Source organism: Lycorma delicatula, chromosome 2 (assembly GCF_047948215.1).
Source record: "Lycorma delicatula isolate Av1 chromosome 2, ASM4794821v1, whole genome shotgun sequence".
NCBI classification, from domain to species: domain Eukaryota; kingdom Metazoa; phylum Arthropoda; class Insecta; order Hemiptera; family Fulgoridae; genus Lycorma; species Lycorma delicatula.
In genome coordinates, this window is record NC_134456.1 from 196,239,140 (window position 1) to 196,254,342 (window position 15,203).

Genomic DNA, 15,203 nt, shown 5'->3' on the forward strand with positions numbered 1-15,203 from the left:
AGTAAATAAGAATTTTATTATTAGCGTATAAGTTGTGTTTTGTTAGAGTGTAAGTTGTTTTTTTTAATTCTGTAGGATTTTTTTTTGTTTGCGCGTAGGGAATATGGTGTTAGATAATATCTATTTTAGTGTAAAAATGGGTTGGGAAAATAGATGGTTTACGGTTACAAGATGCGTTCGGGTTTTAAAATGTTGTTAGTGTGTAAATTCTGATAGGACTATAAGAGGGGTTTTTTTTGAAGGTGTGGGATGTAGTTTTAGTTAGCTGGTACGTTGTGATGTTACCGTGTAGGGAATAATATGTTAGGATACAAGATGTCGTTGTAGTAAAAGATGTTGTCGGGGTTCATGATGTTGAGGGGTAGAAATTATTTTTTTTTGTGTTGTAGTTTGTTAGGAGTCAAAAATGTTGTTTTTTGTTAGCGTGTAAGATATTTTTTGTTAGCGTGTAAGATATTGTTTTTGTTAGCGTGTAAGTTATTTTTTTTGTTAGCATTTAAGTTATATTTTTTGTTAGCATTTAAGTTATTTTTTTTGTTAGCATTTAAGTTATTTTTTGTTAGCAAATAAGAATTTTATTGTTAGCGTGTAAGTTGTGTTTTGTTAGAGTGTAAGTTGTTTTTTTTAATTCTGTAGGATTTTTTTTTGTTTGCGCGTAGGGAATATGGTGTTAGATAATATCTATTTTAGTGTAAAAATGGGTTGGGAAAATAGATGGTTTACGGTTACAAGATGCGTTCGGGTTTTAAAATGTTGTTAGTGTGTAAATTCTGATAGGACTATAACAGGGGTTTTTTTGGAAGGTGTGGGATGTAGTTTTAGTTAGCTGGTACGTTGTGATGTTACCGTGTAGGGAATAATATGGTGTTAGGGTATAACAGGGAATAGTGCAAGATGTTGTTAAAGTATAAAATGTTGGGGAATACACTGGGTTAACATGTTTTGTGTTGAGAATGTAAGTTGTTGTTTTTTGTTAACGTGATGGGTGTATTTTCGTTAACTTGTATAATGTTTTTTTAGTGTGTATGGAATATGTTGTTTGGATACAAGATATTGTTGCAGTACAAGATGGAGTCAGGGTACAAAATGTTGTCGGTGGTACAAGTAGTTTTCTGTCAGTTGTTTCTTTTCAGGCGTATTGGAAGTTTTTGTTAGCGTAGATGTTGTTTTTGTTAGCGTGTAGGAAATATGATGTTAGGATAAAATATGTCGTTGCGATACAAAATACTGGCACGGGTACTAAATGTTTTTAGCCTGTTCTTTTTTATTAGGGTGTATTATATTTATTGTTAGAGTGTAAGATGTCTTTTTGTTAGCGTGTAAGATATTTTTTGTTAGCAAGTAAGATTTTTATTGTTATCGTATAAGTTCTATATTGTTAGCTTATAAGTTTTTTTTTTAATTAGCGTGTAAGATATTTTTTGTTAGCAAGTAAGATTTTTATTGTTATCGTATAAGTTGTATATTGTTAGCTTGTAAGTTTTTGTTTTATTTAGCGTGTAAGTAGTTGTTTTTGTTAGCTTGCAAGATATTTTTATAGCATGTAGGAAGTAATATGGTGTTAGGGAGTAAGATTTTTTTAGGTTAACGATGTTAGTGTACAGGCTGGTTATGGGGGTTTTTAATGATGTAAATTTGTAGTCTTTGGTAGGGATATTAGAGGTCGTTATTTGTTAGGGTGTAATATGTTGTTTTTAGTTAGCGTGTAGGGAATATATTAGGGTACATGATGTCGTTGGAGTAAAAGATGTTGTCGGGGTACAAGATGTTGAGGGGTAGAAATCATTTTTTCCTGTTGTATATTGTTAGGCGACCAAGATGTTGTTTTTTGTTAGCGTGTAAGATATTTTTTGTTAGAGTGTAAGATATTTATTGTTAGCGTGTAAGATATCGTTTTTGTTAGCATTTAAGTTATTTTTTGTTAGTAAATAAGAATTTTATTGTTAGCGTATAAGTTGTGTTTTGTTGGAGTGTAAGTTGTTTTTTTTAATTCTGTAGGATTTTTTTTTTGTTTACGTGTAGGGAATATGGTGTTAGATATCTATTTTAGGGTAAAAATGGGTTGGGAAAATAGATGGTGTAAGGTTACAAGATGTGTTCGGGTTTTAAAATGTTGCTAGGGTGTAAATTCTGATAGGACTATAAGTGGGGTTTTTTTGGAAGGTGTGGGATGTAGTTTTAGTTAGCTGGTACGTTGTGATGTTACCGTGTAGGGAATAATATGGTGTTAGGGTATAACAGGGAATAGTGCAAGATGTTGTTAAAGTATAAAATGTTGGGGATGTAAGTTGTTGTTTTTTGTTAACGTGTAGGGTGTATTTTCGTTAACTTGTGTAATGTTTTTTTTAGTGTGTATGGAATAATATGTAGTTAGGATACAAGATATTGTTGCAGTACAAGATGAAGTCAGGGTAAAAAATTTTGTCCGGGGGTACAAGTGTTTTTTTCCCAATTGTTTCTTTTTAAACGTATAAGATATTTTTTGTTAGCGTGGAAGATGTTGTTTTTTTTAGCGTGTAGGAAATAATATGATGTTAGGATACAAAATATTGGCGATGGTACTACATGTTTTTAACCTGTTCTTTTTTGTTAGTGTGTATTATATTTATTGTTAGCGTGTAAGATGTCTTTTTGTTAGCATTTAAGATGTTTATTGTTGGCAAGTAAGATTTGTATTGTTATCGTATAAGTTTAATATTGTTAACTTGGAAGGTTTTATTTTAATTAGCGTGTAAGATGTTGTTTCTCTTAGTTTGCAAGATGGTGTTAGGGAGTAATATTTTTTTTTAGGTTAAAGTTGTGTTAGTGTAAAGACGTTGTTAGTGTACAGGCAGTTGTTGGGGTTTTAAACTATGTTAATGTGTAGTCTTTGGTAGGGCTATTAGAGGTCTTTATTTTTTTGGGTGTAAGATGTTTTTTTTTTAGTTAGCGTGTAGGGAATATGTTAGGATACAAGATGTCGTTGTAGTAAAAGATGTTGTCGGGGTACATGATGTTGAGGGGTAGACATTTTTTTCGTGTTTTTTTTTTTTTTTTTTAGCGTTTAAGTTATTTGTTAGAATATAAGTTGTGAATATAAGGTCGTTTTTTGTTATGGTGTAAGATGTTGGTTTTTGTCAACTTGTAAGGTGTTTTATTTGTCTGTTTGTAAGTTATTGATAGCCTGTAAGTTATTGTTCTTGTAAGCTTGTAAGCTGAGGTGTGTGGGAATATGTTAGGGAGTAGAATGTTGTTAAGGTACAAGATGTTGTCGGGGTGCAAGGTATTGTTGAATTTTAATATCTGAGTTTGTTTTGGTGTGTACTGTGCGAGTTTTTCGTCAAATATAAACTAATAATTGCCAACATTCACATAAATATCTTAATGGATGAATAAACACGTGGAAAAAGCCTGGTACAGAGAAAAAAGGTACAGATAGATTTACTATGTTTAATGAAAGATTTCAACTCCTCGACTGCAAAGCATATCCTGAAGCAGACATTGATTGGGATCGTAATTTAGTGATAATGAAATGTTGATTGGGTTTTAAACGCTGATAAGGTATCGGATGAATCGAAAGAATTTATAACAGCTTGCGGAAGAGGTGGTAGAGAAGGTTTTTGAGAAGGACATCATCGCAAGAGGTCTGAGTAAAAACGATAATGTAGAAAACATAGAAGATGAATAGGAGAATGCTAAGAAGGAAGTCCTTAAACCAGCAGAACCGAACTTAGGTGAAACAAAGAGAACTGGTAGGAAACATTGGATTTCAGAGGATATATTGCAGCTGTTGGATGAACGTAGAATGCATAAGAATGCTAATGATGAAGAAGGTAGAAGGAACTATCGGAAATTAAGAAATACTATAAATGGTACGTTCAAATTAGCGAAAGAACAGTGGATTAAATAAATGTGTTCAGAAGTGGAATGAGAAATGATCATTGGTAAAATAGACGGCATACAGGAAAGTTACGGAGAATTTTGTGGTACATAAATTAAAATGTGTTAAATTAAGATGGTCCACCGATTTATAATATCAAAGAAAAGGTAAATAGGTGTTTAGAATATGAGTTATACGACGAAATGAATTAGAAACTGGTGTTATGCAGGAAGAAGAGTAAGTCGAAGAGGATGAAAAGAGAGATCCAATACTTAGATCTGAATTGAAAGGAGCATTACATGACTTGAATATCAGTCATAAAGGCTACTGGGATTGGATCGATACCTGTAGAAATGCTGCGCAGTACAAGTGAGAAAGCGGTAGATAGATTATACAAACAGGTGTGTAATATTTACGAAAATAGGGAAGTTCCGAACAGGTGTGTAATATTTAAGAAAATAGGGAAGTTCCGTCAGACTTCAAAAAGAGATTTTTTGTCATGATACTAAAGAAAACAGGAACAGATATACGTGAAGAATACAGAACAATTAACTTTCGAATTAAAAATCTTAACTAGAATTCTGTACAGAATATTTGAGAGGAGAATGGCAAAGTGAAAGGAAGAAGACTAGTTTGGTTGTATGGGAACAATGAAAGCAACTTTGGCGCTTAGATTAAAAATAGAAAGAAGATCAAAGCAAAACAAACCAACAAACATGGCATTGATAAATTTAGAAAAGGCATTTGATAACGTAGACTGGATTAAAATGTTCAGCATTTTAAAAACTTCAGGGTTAAAGTATAGAGATGGAACAACAGTTGCTATCATTTATAGGAACGTTACTGAAACATTAATAATCGAAGAACATAAGACAGAAGCCATAGTAAAAGGGAGTTCGACAAGGATGTTTCCTACCCCCGTTACTTTTTAATCTTTATATAGAACTAGCAGTTAATGATGTTAAAGTAGCAGCACTAGGTGAAAAGATAATGATTCTACGATTTACTGATGTAGTAATTCTAGCCAAGAGTGCAAAAGATTTAGAAAAAACAATGAATGGCATGGATGAAGTCCTACGCAAAAACTACCGCATGACAATAAACAAGAACAAAACGAAATTAATGAAATATATAGTAGAAATAATGTAAATGGATCAATGAATATAATAGGAAGAGAAAATATTATAGAGTAGAGCAATTTTGTTATTTGGGAAGTAGATTTGCTATAGATGGACAAAGCAGGAGCGATACAAAATACCGAATAGCACAAGCGAAACGAGCTTTTAGTCAGGGATATAACTTGCTTACATAAAAAATTAATTTAAACGTCAGCAAAAGATTTTTGAAATTATACGTTTGGAGCGTGGCTTTATATGGAAGTGAAACTTGGACTATTGGAGTACCTGAGTAGAAAAGAAACAGATTAGAAGCTTTTGAAGTCGCATGACTGAAGACAAAAGAAAATTTAATGGTTGAAGATTCCTTTAAAATCTAAATATTCTAGATGTTAAATGATTATAAAATTTTGTTCGATTAGTATATCATATTTTTTAATAAGTAATTGATTTTTTTATTATATTACATAACGCTTGAAATAAAGATGTGAGGTAAAAATTTGTAGTTTCAGAAAATTTATTTTTACCCTTAAAAGTTTTATTCAAACATTATATAAAAGTAGAAAAATTTCTCTAATATTGGTCAAATTTATTTGATTATATTGCTTATTTAAAAACTGCTTTGAATTTTTTCTTCAGCTTTTACTTTCTTGTATGAAATAAAGGAAGTATTATGATCGCGAAAAAAGTCGCTTTTCAGATTTTAAAGGAAATATCAATTTTGACCATCCCTGAATCCATTCTGACTAGTTTCGGCGTGATGGCTGTACGTACGTATGTATCTTGCATAACTCAAAAACGATTAGTTGTAGGATATTGAAATTTTGGATTTAGAACTGTTGTAGCATTTACTTTTGCATCATCTCCCTTTTTGATTGCAATTGACTTAACCAAAAGTGTTAAAAAAATCCAAAATCAAAATAAATTTGGGTTTGGGCTTTTTCTTAACGCAGTAATAAGCCCTCATTGAGAGATATTCAATGTTACATCATATGTGGTACTTATTTTCACACATAAAGCAAAATCACACATAAAGTGACATTTGTCACTTTATCCACCCACCTGATTTTTTAACATTCTCCTATAGCACCACATTTCAACTTCTAATCTTTTCTTAGTTTGGCTCTCAAACAGATATCTCTCTGATGTGGTTGCACCTTCGATCCAGCTACTCTGTATTACTAAGCACTCAAGCTCTCTCACCATCGGCAAGGCCTCATGATTCATAGAGCGAGTAACTGATGATAAATTTATCAAGTTTTTGAAATAATTAATTGTAATTGTATTATATGACCATAATAAATGTTTTCTTACATCGAATAAATTTTATATATTGATACAATAAATTTGTTTGTGACAAAAAAAAAACACAGAAGCACACAAACACACAGAAGCAATATTAACAGAAATTTATCAATGTAAAATCTTTAAAAAAACAAAAAACACGGGCATTAAGAAGAAAATTGTAAAATTGAAAATAAAATAAAAACATGAAGTATCTATGAGTAAGGAATCAAGTAATAGAATTAGTTATTACATAGTAACAATAGAGTTAAAACTAAAAAGAAATTAATTTTCTGTATGATTGAAAATGTGGAGGTTGGAGGTAACTGAATGAAAATTATGAATAAAGAAGTAATAAGGAAACTTTAAGAGAATAGAAGCTTAATCAAAGGAATTTAGAAAAGGAAAGAAAACTGGTTAGAACTGTCATGAGGAAAGAAGGGTTGGTTACAACAGTACTAGAACGATTAGCAGAAAGTGAAAATATGGTGAAAAAGGGTGAAAATCACAGACTATCTAAATGATATGGCAGTATTTATCTGCAAGTAAAACTTTTAACTGGGAATAAAGTAGGATGAGGATGGACGCAGTGCAAGGAAACTTTCTCGCAAAAAACCCGCATCATGGGTCATGAAAAAGCTCAAAATATTAAAAGGAAATATTTGTTGCTCATATATAGATAAATTTTCATAGATAATATTTTTGCTGATTCCAAACAAAATTGACAATACGACTGATCAGTAAAAATTGTAAACATTTAATAAAATATTAAATTAGCTTTAAACGTTAAGTGACTTAAACGTTAAGATAAAATGTTTGTTTATATTCAGAAAACTAATTCATATTATTATGAATTGTAATTTTTATGTGTTCTATTTCTGTGCTTTTATTTAATACACTTTTTTCCTTAATTATCACAAACTGGACAAAATAAATAATATTTTCCCACGTTTTACTTAGCTTTGCGTTTATCTTGAAGACGTATTTACATAGTGAAAAATATATTTGATTTTTTGTAATAATAATTGTTAAAAGCGTAAAGCGTAGCAATAAAAGCGTAAAGCGTAGCAATAAAAGCTTAAAGCGTAGCAATAAAAGCGTAAAATATTTTCACGCGATAAAGAATGTAAATCTATTATAAAATTTATAGGAACTTCAGATTTAAAAAAGTCTATAAATTTTATAATGGATTTACATTTTCACATTTTCTAAATCCCATAAATGTTTTTAAGTTTTAATATAAAAATATTTTATGTTCCCTAAAAAACGATACCGCTGAAGTTACGAAATAAACTCGCTTAAAAATATTCCATTTTGTATCCCATTTGAAAATTTAAAGAAATTTTTTTGTACAAACTATTTACTTAATTAATACTTTGTACGAGATCAGAAATTATCATTTGCAGCCGAAACAGTCAGATTATTTATGTTACTCTTTTGTGAGCGGTTTTTTTTTCATGCTCATATTTTTATTTTTATTTTAATAACCGCTACATTCTTTGCATTACACAATATTTTTGTTGCATACAATGTACTTCATTGTTTGTTCATATTTCTTATTAATAAACAAAAAAAATCATTTGTGTACATTGCGTGTACGTTGTTTTACACCATCAATAATACATATAATATTACATAAGAAGTTTCGCTTCCTTCAAGTGTCAACGCACTGACGCACTCGTTTTTATTTTTTTAAAGTTCCGAGTGAATATGGTATCAAATATTAAATGACATCATCGGGCTTATATCGTCTTTAATTCGAGCGGGTGTGGCGGAATACTAACTAAATTAATGTAATTTCACAACTTGCGTAGATCAAATTTCGCTTTTACGGCGAGGCTTATCGAGCCAGATTCCGAGTCAACCGGGTGATCGAGTTCGAAACCTAACCAGACCGAGTTACTTTTTTACACTTTAAATATTTATTTATTTAGTTCTACCGCTCACCTGTAACTTAACAAATATGCATAAGAAAGGCAAAATCTTGAGATACTGAGGGTGACCTTGTTCTACAGCCTCACCCCCTTGACCTTTTAAGTGGAAAATTTAATGGCATTAATGCCCTATGTATAGAAATAATCTGACTCAAGTTTGGTCAAAATCGGTCAAGTAGTTCTTGAATATAGGGTGATTTAGAGGACAACATCGAACACACGTACATACGAACATCCGGAAAATTTTCACCCAGGTTTTCGGTTTTTGGGTTCCTTAGGTGTCAAAACGTCGAGATCCGGTGAAAACCGCATATGCCCAAATTGGACCGAAAGTATTACAATACTTTCCCTATTGGAGTAATAGCTTTCCTATAACGTTATGTAGACAGGAAGGTAAAATTATTATTAAAATAAAAAATTAAAAATTACAATTGTCGATCAAGTTATACAATTCATTTCTTTCTTTAAATTCTGGCTTAACAAGAAAGTTCATTAATTCTATTTGAATCAATGATAATGTAATCCCTTTTTATTAAAAACCAATTCAAATTATGAATTGTTTTTGTAATATACGAGGAGAGGTGTATTAAATTATTAGGAGAGGTGTATTAAATTATTTTAGTGACTATATTGATTAACAAAATACGTTTTCAGCATTAAAAGTTACAAATTGTGAAAATTCTTTTGTGGAGGGCCCATGGTCAACTTGAAGTATTCCAGTAAAATTGATTATTAAGAAAATCAACATTTATTATCACCTAAATGATGATAATAAACTTAAAAAAAATATTTTTTTTAAATAGTTTAAAAAAATACAAAGATACAGCCATAATTCTAAATAAAGAAGTTGCAATTTTCTAGGAAGGAGGCGAAAACTTTTGGCTAATTTTTTTTCAAAAAATATGATTTTTACATTAAAAATGAATTAAAAAAATTTCTTTTGTTATCACTGACTATCGGAGTGGGATGTTCAAAAAGATTTATTGCGGTTTGGAGACTTATTATGTAGAAAATATACATGGAAAAAAATTCCATTAACACCTTTTAGAGTCATTTTTTGGGGATAGGAGTGAATATTAAATAAAAACGTTTTGTAGTTTGTGATCTTGATAAAAATCTTTTGTAAGAAATCTTCATTTTTTTGCTAAAATGTAAAGATTAAAAATAAGATTTTAGCCAAAAACAATCCCCTACCCCTTTTACCAATCTTTCCAAATATTTAATATATCCTTTTCCCCGAAGGTAGTATCTGTCTACCAAATTTGAAGAACATTGGTCAACGGAGTCCATAGTTATAAGACCAAATACAGTCAAAAACATCCTTCTGACAAAAATAGATTTTTTGGACTTGGGAACATTGGATTAAATTTTCTTTTTTGTAGGTTATTTTCACTTTATTTAAATCTATTATTTTTTTTGTTAATTTTTTAAATGTCTCTACAATCAGATCAGGAAATACAATCGGATCTGGATACCACATGACTCCCTTATGCGCCTATTAAATTTTTTTTTTTGCCATATGTTGAAATTTTGGATTTAGGACTGTTGTAACATCTAGTTGTCCAAAAAAGCCGAAAATAAAAAAATGGATTTTGGACTTTTTCTTAACTGCAGTAATAAGCCCTCATTGTTTTCAACAATGTTTCATAAGTGGTACTTATTTTCATTAGATCAGAGTTGTAGCCAAATGAAATTTTAATTAATGAAATATTTGGATTAAGGGGAAGGAACATCGGTTCGAATTACACTTCCATTTACTTTTTTTAAATTTAAATATATTGATTTATTAATCTATTACTAAAAAAAAAATTACGATAAATAATAATAAAAAAAAATATATAAGTAGTTATTAATGAAATAAAATTTTATGTACTTTTCATTTTAAAAATATCTGTGTATATGTAATTTAATAGGAGTACAAGGAAGTCACGTAGTGTCCACCTCAGATTTTTTTAAATCTGTGGACACACCAGTCTTATAAAATTACTCTATACTAATCTGTAAAACTTTATTCAGTCTAAATTCTGTGAGACAACATACTAATTATGATTCTTACTGCTTTATCAATTCTTACTGCTTTATTCTCATTTAAGTCTTTCAGAGCTCTATAAGATTCAGATGCAGATTATAGTGTAAAGCCTTCTCTGAAATCATAACCAAAATTTTTCCTCAAACATTTTATTAGATAATTTTTCCCGTTTATATATAATTTAAAAAAAATTTCCTCCCCTTTGTACTTCGGCATTTTTTCATTTTATAACAAACATTTTTCATCCGTATCACTGATAAAGAATATTTGCAATATATCTCGGACTTTATGTTTGGTGCAATATTTCTTTTTAATTTTCTTGATCTTGATCATACTCTCCAGTCACTTTCTCCTTTTGTTCTTCTCGTGTTATTCATTAAGTCTCCCATCACTATCAAAACATTATCTCCTTTTACAAAACTGATTATAGTTCTTCAAGTATCTCTATTGATTTAATAAAAAGAAGGAAATGATATAAAACATTTCCTTTGAACATAGAGACTTAGTACTTAAATTAATTTTGCAAAGCGTTTTAATTTAAAATAATTATTAATTCAGTTATTAGTAGGAAGTATTGATAAATGATTGTTGCTTTAAATTCTATGTTAACCATTCTTATAAAAATCATGGTCTGTATTTACCATTCTTATACTCAATTAAAAATTATTTGATTTTATTTTAAAATAAACTAATGTACATATTTATTTTTCATGAAATTTGTTTCTTTAAATTGTTTATTTTTCGTTGTATTTAACTATTTTTAGACTGTATATATATATATATATAAATACTAGTATAAAAATAGTTATTTATACACACACACACACACACACACACACACACACACACACACACACACACACACACACACACACACACACACACACACATGCACACACACACACACACACACACACACACATGCACACACACACACACACACACACACACACACATGCACACACACACACACACACACACAAATGAAGTTTGAGGAATATTTAATACAGAACTATAGTCATGAAACATAATTGGTCGTTGATATTTTCCCATTTTTATACATTTTTTTTTTTTGTAATATGAATATTAGAATATAAGGAAACTAAAAAAAATAGTACTTATTTTATTTACATTTTATGATATTTTATAATAATTCAAAATTTTAAAATTTTACTCTGAATTGGTTTTTCATACTCAATTTCACGAGTATTCAATAAAATCAGGCAGTGGCAATATTTGATCGAGAACAAAAACGCTCTGTTTTTAAAGGGGTGGGAATAAGAATCCTACTTCAAGCTGCGCAGCTTCGTGCCCAACTTCGCTTCTCTGATTTCAGTAGTGCGGTACAGGTTGCCTATGTCATATCTGTTGTCGACATATTGCTGCTAATACAGTTAAAGTATCTTATTTCGTGTCTTTTTAAACTTAGACAGGTACATCAGGACAATATTTAAATTGCTTTTAAAAGAAAATACATGCTAATATATACCTCGGATAGAACTTATTGTAACTATTTTTTTTTTTTTAATTCTGGGAATAATACTGTGTTGTATGAACCATTAAAATTATTTGAATTGATGAGATAAATTCTATTAATATTACAATGCAAATTAAGTTATTTTATTTTTATGTAAAAATAATGCTTTATAAATATAAGTAAATATGTCACACAACGTTTCAGTCATACATAAAAATATGAAATCTAGATTTAATCTGAAAGAAGCATTTAGTAATTTCTTTCTTAAACTTAATAACTTTTTAAGTAAATTATTGTTTATAAATTCTGATAGTTAAATTTTATAAAAATGAATACTAATTAAAATAACAGTATTCATTTGTTTATAAAACACCGTAGTATAAAAATTGTCATACAGTCGTTCATTATCTTATTATATTAATCGATACTTACCTTATATTTACTGATAAATTGTAAGTTAAAAAAAAAATACTGTAAAATATTTTTATGGCAAATATTGTTTATTATTCACTTTTTATTTAGCGCTAGAATAATTGTCAGCAAATTAATTCCAATTATATGTTTATTTACTTAAATGATTATTATGTTTAGACCATATATTTGGTGCATTAAACACGCGACACACACACACACACACACACATAAACATGAAGATAAATTCAGTACTAATAGATATTTGTTGATTCACGTAGCACTTCTCGAATTAATTTGACATTATCCAGCTAGAATAACGAAACCCTTAAAATATGCTTATTGAGTTGTATTGTGACGGCCTAGTAGATAATTATTACTTGGTTTTAAATGTCCTTAATTGTAGAAAATTAAGTTGGATTTAAAGTGTTTTAAAAGAGGTATGTTCTTCGATTTATAATTTATTTCAATTAAAAAATATATTATAATAGAGCTACGATAATGTTTAAAATGAGATATTAATGTTGATAATTTTTTGAATGCCAGAAATTTTTTTAATTAATCTGAACCATTGTGTTACTTATTATGTCAACACCTCATTAATTTAAATTAAAGTGAAATAATACTGGGAGTTAAGCGTAATTTTGGTAGAATTAAAAATTGGTAGTAGCAAGAAAATCAATTACGTTTATTTTCTTAAAGTATGTTTTACCAACATGTTTCAACATGTTTTACCAACAGAATGCCGTAAACTTTGCTCTACCCTTCTGATATTAAATTTTTTAATTTTTTTTTAATGAAATATATAAAAAACAATACACACACACACACGCACGCGCGCGCGCGCGTGCGTGCGTGCGTGCGCGCGTAATAATAATAATGGTTATAAAATCTGCACTACTCTTTCTGGTAGAAGTTTTTTTTACATACGGTCTCTATTAAAAACGCAGACTATCTAATAATATTTCAAAATTCAGGTGTTAGTCGCCATTTATTCACCGGATTTTTGATAAAATTATAAGCTATATAAGCTTATAAAATATAATAAAACAACTTAAGAAATGACTGGGTCAAAGCACAGCACATTAAACAAAAAATGTTTTACTGACCTTAGATAACATTATTTCAATGTTTTCATATTTCAATAAACAAATAATTAATATTTGTATTAATCGTAGCTATTTGATAAATGTAATAAAAAATAAAAAAATCTAAATAAAAATAAGCATTAAATAAAATAAGATAAAGCTATAAATAAAAATACCGATTCCTTCAATATTTAGTTTTTGCACTTTCCATTTACGAGATTTATTTATTTATCGCACCAAAACACAACACCAATTACAGTCAAAATTACAAAGATTTAACAAACTAATATATGCTACTGCTTCTGGAGTCGCCATCAGGAAATCTTCTTCATTTACGAGAGTAGCTACACCAAAGCACTTATAGTTTTGCACCAACTTCAATAAAATTAAAAAAAAAAAAAAATAGAAAATATCAAAGGGATGAAATCATTTTCTACCAATCTTTAATTGCTTATTAGAAACTGATAATATTTTTGTAAAAAATAGGTCCTAACGAAAATAGGTCCTAAATATTTCCTAACGACTAGTGAAAAATTGTAAAAAAGTTTTTGTGCAATAATGTTCTTATAATACATTATTTTAAATCTTCCCTATAATTAGGGATCATATATATTATTTAATTAAATAAGTAGTAAATTTGATAGTTGTTATGTTTGTAAACTTGGTGTAATAATTATCTCTCAATAAGAAGATTTAAATTTCACTACGTTAGTAGAAGTACTATCAGACATTAAAAAAAAAAAAACTCGGTAAATTGGCAGTGAAAAATTTAAATCCAATAAAAATTAATTCCAGGTTATCAATTTCAGCAATCTTTATATTTTCTCTTTACTGAACTATTTTTTTTTATCACTGTAGTAAGATTTTTCTTTTTGTAATTTTCTTGTTCCTTCATTATTTCAGTATTTAGTTTTTATTAGTTTTTATGTTTTAAGAGGTTCTTCATCAATTAATGGGTTTAAATTGTTTTTTGAATACGAAGTAACTTTTAATTAATTTTTTGTAAATTCATCTTAGGTTTTTGTTTAAAAATTACTTACGAAAAGTTATTTGAAAAAATTTCAAGAAAATTAATTTAAAAAAATATAATAAAAGTAGTTGTAAAACAATTAATTCTTAAGAATACAGGAAAAGTTTATTAAACATAGAATAATTATTTTCTTAGAATTAAGTATATTTATATATTTTTATAAATCATACGAGATGAAATCGCTTCACTTCAAAGTGAGATTACATAAAAATGATATATTATTTTTCAGTTCAGTTCAATTTTATTTTTATAAAATTATAATTATTTTTATAATTAATGCAATATTTATCGATAGAACAAAAAAGTAAGTACGAGTATTTTGAAAAAGTAACTTTATTAATTTAATTTTAAATTATCATTATTAAATTTTATATAACATATTATATTGTATTTTCAATTAAAATACATGAAACAACAAACAAAAAGGAAGCATATTTATGTATTATACAATAAAAGTAAAGTATAATTTTATTATTAATAAAAAAAAATTATTGTGAGAGTAAAATTACAGTACTAGTAGTTCCTAAATTACACGCGTAAATTGATGTTCAGTCACAATGATAAGAACAACATAGAAAAAACACCAATGGTTGAGTGATTTTAATAACTTCAAATAACTTTAAATAAAAAGATAAATGAGCGATTTAAAAAGTTTGTTTTTCTTTAAAAAACGGACCTTATTCAGAACATTCCAGTCAAACTTACAAAAGAAATACATTTTTCAAGTTCTAAGGTTTTGTTGTATGTTTGATTACAACTTAAGTTTTTTAACTAAATCTTTGACTAACCACAAGTAAAGAAAAATATTTCTTCAAACTTCAAACAAAAAAGTAAAAAGGAATCTCTTATTCATAACTTTTACGCTAGTTATTCAAGATCTATTTTATTTATGAAATAAAGGGAGATTAAAGTTTAAATTCGCGCGACTAAAAAAAATAACAAAACATGTTAAGGTATTATAAGGAATTAAGAATAT